Below are 8910 nucleotides of genomic sequence, written 5' to 3' on the forward strand. Positions count from 1 at the left end.
CTTATCGGCGTGTGCATTTTTTTATTCTGTTTATTTTATTTCAATAACATTCATTGGGATAAAACGTTTTTTTAAATTTTATTTAGCCCGCTGAGAGTATTTCAGAATAGGATGGGGTTACTGTCAGTTCAAATGTTTCTGTCTGTGTGTGTTGTGTTGTGTTCTGTGGTGTGGTGTGCGTGTGTGTGTGTGTGTGTGTTGTGTTGTGTTGTGTTGTGTGTGTGTTTGTGTGTGCGTGTGTGTGTGTTTATGTATGTGTATCTCTCTGTGTATCTGTGTGTTTGTCTGTGTGTGTGTGTGTGTCTGTCTGTCTGTGTGTGCATGTCTGTGTGTGTGTATGTGTGTGTGTGTGTGTCTGCCTCTGTGTGTGTGTGTGTGTGTGTGTGTGTGTGTGTGTGAGTGTGTGTTTGTTTGTTTGTCTGCGTGCGTGTATGTGAAATTCGTATTCATCATGTTGGGGGAGGGGGTAGAGGGTTCTGATGCATTCTAACCGGCCTTGGTGGTGTCTTGGTTAAGCCATCGGACATAAGGCAAGTAGGTACTGTGTTCGCAGTCAGGTACCGGCTCCCACCCATAGCGAGTTTTAACGACTCAGTGGGTAGGTGTAAGACCAGTATACCCTCTTCTCTCTCACTAACAACTAATAACTAACCCACTGTCCTGAACAAAATATTATCATTTGGATATTTAGTACTTGTTTTTGTAATTATACATGTATTACTGAATACATATATTTCTATTACCTGTATGTTTTAATTTCTTTATCTTACATTTAATATATATATATATATATATATATATATATATATATATATATATATATATATATATATATATATATTGGGGTGGGTGGAGCGTCAAACCACACTATGTATGTATGAATGTATATATGATTTTATACATTTTAATACAGTTTAAAAAAATACTTTTGGTTGTGGGAGTGGGTGGTGGGGGCATGGCCCCCATGCCCTCCCCTCCCCCCCCCCCCCACCTCCTGCTACTCCAGAAAACCCCCCATTCAATCAATTTGTTAAGAATATATATATTATGTTGAAAAATTCGATAAAATTTACACTCCTCTGCGAACGAAAATGTGTGGTTTTAAATACATGTATTCATATATAACAGTCACCATAATCATCATCATTTTCTGTTACGCCTAATGGCATTTAGGGCAGCGACGAAGTTCCTCCACGCCGGTTTATCCCTTGCCAAACACCATACATGCTCATAGTCAGGCCGGGAGTAATACAGTGGATATACTGATCGGTGCATTACGAATACAGAAATTTTGAATACCGGAATTGTGTAAAATTCCCGAGCGCCACCTATCGGAATGTCACTTCTACTTTCCCATTGGCCTAATGCTAAAGCTAGATAATTGAGAATGTCTGCTATTGGCCAAGTGGTTCAAGAAAGCAATACTCGACGAAGTAGATTACTGGGACCAGGTAGGAACATTGATGTACTTGCATTTCGCTAACAGAGCTGCCTAATTTTAGCCCATTTTTAATTCACCCCTTCTTTATAAATAAAACATGTTATAAATGTAACTACATCTCCTCCCACCCCTCACCGTGGTTAGGTCAGTTGAAGGATCGTTTCCTTTTTGTGTGTGGATGGGTAAATCTATACTACCAATACTTTTCATGCTTTCCACTCATGCTTTCCATTCAAACAGAAAAGAAATGTTTCTATATCAACACACTACCGCATCAGGACATTCTAAAGTACATTTATTTGGTATAAGATATGTTATTATTTCGGTATTTGATCTACAGAATCAGCAAGGGCACATCATTAGCTATCCCTACCAAATAACAGCAAGGGACGTGTATATCGACTATCTTTATACATTACAGCACATACAATGACCCTGTTATAGGACATTAGCTGAGATAGGAGGTGAAACCAGCAGGTCTACTGAGAGTTCTTTCCAGGTAAATGTGAGTCACAGTATAGCATCCTTGCTTGTTACAACTGGTGCGGATCGAAGGGAGGTTGTTAATTCGGGACACTAGCGGTGTAACGATACGGGTAGGTCGCTATGTGATACGTATCCCAATACGTGGGTCACGATACGATACCTATCCCTATAATTAATGGTACTGAAGGGATGGAACTTATAAACATAGACGCACATCTATCTAACTATCATTTTAAACACTTTATAAGCACAGGGCCAGGTCCTAGTTATTTGGCAGTGTAAAAACTTTCAGCAATTTCAGCTTTTTACCATTAAGTTACATATTATTTACATGATTTTGCTAAACTTACCAATGTTGGACATATCATATGTTAGTGCCCGCCGTGATGATTGCAGTAGCTCAAAACCCTTTCTCTACAAATTATATAACATCTTGAACTAGGATCACTTCCTTGTAATCATTTACAAACTAAACCAGAATCCGTATTTGGTCTGTTCTTTTTAGACTTGGTGATAAGGCTTAGCTAGTAGTGTTTTTAAGGACTGTAGCAAATTATGATACAAAGATGAAAGCTGAAAGATAAGGGTAGGGACAGACCAGACTAAGTTTGTGTTTAATGGAGTAGCTCTAAGTGCATATACATTTTCTTTTATTGAACTTGCAAACTGTTTGGCTCCATCTATAAAGAGGAAATTAACAGTTGGAATGTTGTAAAAAAAGGTTAACATTTCCTTTTTCCAAATATTGGGATTTTTACTCAGATTGGAGTTTAGTAAATATCTGTAATTAACACAGCACCTTCAAAAAGTGTGTTTATCCACATGTGTACTTTGTGTACATAACAAATCAATTAATAAGCATAGGCTGCGTGTGTGCAGCGGATGTGCAGCTGCCATTTTTATTGAATTTGGTGGCTGATCTCTGAATCACATTTAAATAATTATTGCTCAAATGTTAGCTAACTTACAAACTATTCATTATTAGTCGTAATGTGAAACTTAACTTTTAAAATGTTCACTATCAGTCATAATGTGATAATTTGCATTAGGAATACCCTGCCTGGACGTCATTTTTTTTGGGGGGGGGGGGGGGGGGGGGGGGGGGGTGGGGGTGGGGATGGGGTTTTGGGGGGAGCTAAGCTAGGCAAATCAACATTCTCGAAATATAGTTTTAAAATGTGTCTCTTTACTTTTTAACACAAAATGCCTACACCACGTTTTTTAAAAGCACATTTTGAGAAAAAAATTGGACTGGACTATTTAAGATGTTGTTTTGCCGTCTAGGTGTATCAAACTGCCACCACGTATTGTATCTTGCACGTCCTGGAAGGAAGATAGAATTGTAACAGATAAATATCAACCTCCACTGAGAAGATTTGAACCACGAACAAGAATCCCGCTCCTGACTTGGTTATGAGTGTATTCTTGTGTAATAACATACCCAGTCCCTAAGTCGGCTCCATTGTTACTTCCCCCGAACAGACAACTGGACTCGGTGAAGATTGGTATAGATAGGGTTTTGTATTCCGGAGAATATGGTCATACAGTTGTAACAAACCCTATAAGCAAAAATGGCATTATTAAAATATATTCACAACTATAGTTTACATAAACAGTTCTAAAAACACCACATTAAAACACATTATACATGCATAGGTAAATGCAGATCGATAGTGCGTAACCGGTGCAGATCGTGACAGGTGAAAACATGTCAGGTGAGCGACAACGAGTGGCCACCAACTGGGTCAAACACAGCTGGCCAGTCTATTTGTTGATCGTCACTGTCCCTGGTCAGAGGTCAGATGTATAACAGCTAAATACATGTCCCTACAGGTCCTAGCCAAAGGTTTAGGTGCATGTGTTTTGTGCATAATAAAATCATTAAAACAATAAAACCCATATGGTTACATAATTAAAACATGTAATACAAATTCAACATAAGTACAGTAATTACATTAGTGGCAATACGAACGGCTCACACGATTGGAATATCAATATGTGATAAAATCATTCCCATCAGATTTGCCGATTCGATAGTAATCGTTATATGCGGCAAGAGATAATTCACTGACCTTCTCATCTGAAATGCGAATTAACTATATATCCACCCCTCTCCTCCCCAGTCGGCAACATCTTTTTTCGCTTGTTATCAATATTCATTGTAAACATTTGGACCTTTCTAAACCCCTGGTCGAAATAAAATCAGCTGATAACATGCACCTTATTAGAAATATCTCGAGTCGACGTTACGTAGGTGAAAGTAATTCTTTGTTGAGCTGCAGATATAAATGAAGTGTTGAGCATGCTATAAAAACAGTCGTGCTAGAAGAAATAACGCTCATACGGCGCAGAACATAAGCTAGAGGACAACACAGATAATAAAAGAGAAAACCCACTGTCGCCACACCAAGTGTTACTCTTTTCGATTAGCAGCAAGGGTCATTTATATGCATCGTCCCATAGACAGGATAGTGCATTTCATAGCTGTTGATATACCAGTTGCGGAGCATTGGCTTAAACAAAAAGAGTCCACTGGTCTCACTAGGATATAGTCTAGATCGATCTCTTATAAGGCGACCACCTTACCACTGGCCTACGTCCCCCACCTCAGTTGTACGAGAAGCTATGTTTGACCTAGATGTTTTGTTGATAGTTGTCACCTACAAAAATCCACATGTACCCGGAAGACACACCGTTTATACAGATCTGTTTGATAATGGCTGTGTTAATGCACATAATAGTTTATATCTCCGCTGTTAATCACGTTCTAGGTAAGTTCATAGTACGTTTCTGTTTATAAACTCAATAATAAAATTAGGAAGTGGTTTTAAGGATTTCACTCGAAATATAATTACACACTGTCCATCGAATCTCATGCACACATGCAGTTTAAAACGCCCGGGTACATAAAGCGAACCCAGGCCTACGTTATGTCAGTTGTTTCTCGCTAAATGTTTGCAAAGTATTTTTTCTGGCTCACGTATAATGTACCACACACATCACACTAGCAAACGTTAGCAACAAATTAATCAGCTGACTGAACTTGCCCCACTATTACGGATTATTTGATCGACGTCAGTGGCGCTTACCGTAGTGTCTCAAAGTACTAGTAATAGGGACGGAGCTGACTGAAACCGCGTAAATATAGGCTGCGACCCATTATTTCCTGGGTCTTATTAACCTCACGGATGTTGATTTTCTGTATTTCTTAATCACTTGTCACTAAAGTATAGAAAACATACAAGAGCATGTTAACTCTTAAATACATCCCACTAGTTGTGTATGTATGTATGTGTGTATGTATGTATGTATGTATGTATGTATGTATGTATGTATGTATGTATGTATGTATGTATGTATGTTTGTGTGTATGTTTGGCCCCTCCCCCATTGTTATGGAGATACCTATTACCTATTAACAGGTCCTCTTCCCAAATGACTTAGCAGTTATGACACGTTATCAAGAAAGTATACATATTGTAACACTAACATGTCTTATGGTTTGGGGCCAAACAATGTTTAACAGTGGTAGTAGAATATAACTTATTAATGTAAGGCATTTTATTTTATATAGGGTACCCTGTGTTTATATAATATTTAATTATATACTTTTAGTAATACAGATATTTTGTTTAAGACAACTGAAAAATGTTATGATTAAAAAATATATATTTCTTAATTTTACAGGTGCATCACTGTCTGTTTCTGGATCTTCGCCTTATGCAGTGTTGAATCGGCCATTTACCTTGACGTGCACAGTGTCACAGGCTGCTAATTTGATTGATAAAGTAATATTCATTACGAGAGCATCAACTGAGGCATTTGCTTCTCTCAGACAGAATATGGCTTCATGTTCTGTGTTCAATGTGGCACCATCAGGTTACACTGTGTCCTGTGGCAGTGGAACAGGCAGCAGTTCGTCCTCCACTAAGACGTATTCTCTGACAATTAATAGAGCTGCAGTACATGATGCTAAAGACTGGTGGTGTGATCTGAGTACAGCGAAAACACGCAGCAACACATTTAGTCTGCAGATCAGTAGTAAGTCATGACTTTAATTATATCTTATATGATAAACAAATGAAGCCTCTGTCTAAAACTACAGAACGTTCTTCACGTTTCGTCAATGAAGTATTAAAGCCGATGACCATAGCTTTCGATGTACATATTTGTTTATGTTTTTTTTTCGTAGGGTGAGCTGCTAGAAATACCAGGATGACCGAAAACACATTTGAATTGCCAGAATTGTTAATTAAAACTAAACGTTATAAACAATGTGAAGTTAAAAGGACAATCACAACTCACAATAAGCTGACTGGAGTGTGTGACGAAAGCAAAGTTATTTATTGGTTCAGTCAGTGAGGCCTTCAGGCCACACAGTATATATTTTCTAAAGCAATAAATCTAGAGAGATATCATACATATACAAGAGTACCATTCTAGTTAACACGGTTTGTTCGTTAGCGAAACATTTGCTGGCTGAACCTGAGGCTTAACTATACAGATGTTTCACTTGCATATCAATCATAGTATGAATGACATTCTACATTTGACCGTATGGATATAGACACATGTTTGTAGGTCAAATTACAATAGAAATATGTAACTAGGCTTTTGTAAACGCCTCAGGTTTGCACATTGTGAAAAAATAAACGACTTCGGAATTCCGAACTGGGCAAGCGCGACATTCCAGAAACAAAGGTCTGGGATCTATCCCCGTCGGAGGGCCCATTGGCCTATTTCTCGTTCCACCCAGTGCACCACAACTGGTATATCAAAGGCCGTGGTATGTGCAATCGTGTCTGTGGGATGGTTCATATAAAAGATCCCTTGCTACTAATGGAAAAATGTAGTGGGTTTCCTCTCTAAGACTATATGTCAAAATTACCAAATGTTTGACATCCAAAATTAGCCGATGAATAATAATCAATGTGCTACAGTTATGTCATTAAAAAAAATAAACCAACAACTTTTGTTTAGGTTGAAAATACTTTTCCAGTGTCCTTTTAATATATTTTTCTGTAAATAAGACATGTAGTGTGGATGCCATTTGAATTTAGTAAGCCTATATTTGTGGTTTGATTTTGTTTGCCACGTGTTATTGATTGTCCCGTGTGGATCACTTACTAAATGAACTTAATACCGTTTTTGTCATATGACAAATATAATAAATCTCTCTAGCTGCACTATGACATTCATCAGCGAAGCTTTTCTCATGAGCTGAGTTGGTTCTCCCCCCCCCCCCCAACCCTCGCTTAAGTTAAACCTTTTTTTTCTTTTTAGAAAAACAGTCTACCAGATTCATATTCATCCCACACCCCCACCAATCCCAAACCACTATATGCCCCTAGTTTTTTTAATACCGATTTATTCATAGACAGTCACATGTTCTGACTAGGTCAGGGAGGTTCAATCTCAAATTGATAAAAATATGTAGTAGCACTGGCGTAGCCGATTGAGATGGTGGTGATAGTAAGGAGGAGGGGGGGGGGGGGGGGGGGGGGGGAGGGAGCCTTAACCTCTTTCCCCCACCGTCATCTCTTACAATTGCCTGTTGCCCCACAAATGACAGTGTCGGTGCCTCCCCCAATATATTATATCCTGGCTATGCCAATGCATTGAAGTTAAATATTATTAATTTAATGATGCCCTGATATCGTATCTTCCATACACATGTATTTGAAATGTATGATTTGTTATAACCCCAGTGCCAAGCATGTTCCACCGAATAACATAGCTTCAGCAATACAGGCCTGAAATTATTTGTGATTTTTCATTAATTACAATTAAAATATTGATATATGCTGGTGATTTAAGCTGTAGATATTAAATTATTTGTAATTATGCCGGGATTTCCTCAGAAGAGCTTTCTTATATAATTTCTGGTATTCGTGTGTTGTCCATCAACTTATTTTTTAAAATCCTTTTCCTACAGTTTTGATTGGATATTTATGAATCTGAACAACAAAACCCTAATACTTAATACAGAGTCGAATGGACATTTGGTAAAATAGTGGCTGATTCCATGAATCTCTATTAGGCCAGAAGCATTAGCCAAAATATAACAAGCAACCGGGAAAAAATAGTAGAAAGCTGAATTTTTCAGGAGAGCTCACGAAAACCATACCTAGGCCAACATCACAAACTTTTGCAAATTCTACCCTGTGGCATTTTAAAATTCAAGATAGTCGCCATCACATCATGGGGAAAATCCAAACGCAACATAACTGCTCAACCACCAGCCTTAGAACAATGATTTTAATGTTTAAAATCATATTTGACGTGTGCTGAATCCAATGAAGCTATATACATTTGTCTTAGAGCTAAGTTAATTAGCATGAATCCAAAATGGCCGCCAACGAGACTAATATTTGGCTCCGAAATCAAGATATTTGCATAACTTTATAACTATTTATTACAGAAATATTATATTTGCATCTATATACTATAAAAGAGATTCCAATAAGGAATTAAATCAACTTTTGACTTCTCACAATTAGCTTACATTAGCTTGAGTCTGGGAAGTCTAATCAATAACATCAGTTTCTGCATCAACAGCATGAGACTTTGTACAGTTGTGTCCACCACAAACAGTACACAAGAATGTGCGCCCCAACACTGCCTTGTAACAGCCACATTTTTCCACACCCTCCCTTGCAGGCACAGGATATCATTTTCAAAAACTGCTATGGAATAACAGGCCTATCAGTTTCGATTGGAACAAGCAGTCCCTCCCTGTACTGCCATCCCCATTCAGTCGGTGACAACTCTTTCCCCTGCCATTGCTGGACAGTATGGTATGCTCTAAAGCTATGATATTTTGCAGCTACTAAAGTTGGAGGGAGTGATTCAAACCAGATGAAGATAAAGGATGTTATATGGACAGATCGAAAATACACGACATAACGATGGCTTTCCAGTGACTTCGATCTAACTGTTCCATATATCTTTAGCAGAAATAACTCTCCAACATTTGCTAAATCA

This window comes from Gigantopelta aegis, unplaced genomic scaffold (genome assembly GCF_016097555.1).
Source record: "Gigantopelta aegis isolate Gae_Host unplaced genomic scaffold, Gae_host_genome ctg2751_pilon_pilon:::debris, whole genome shotgun sequence".
Taxonomy (NCBI): Eukaryota; Metazoa; Mollusca; class Gastropoda; order Neomphalida; family Peltospiridae; genus Gigantopelta; species Gigantopelta aegis.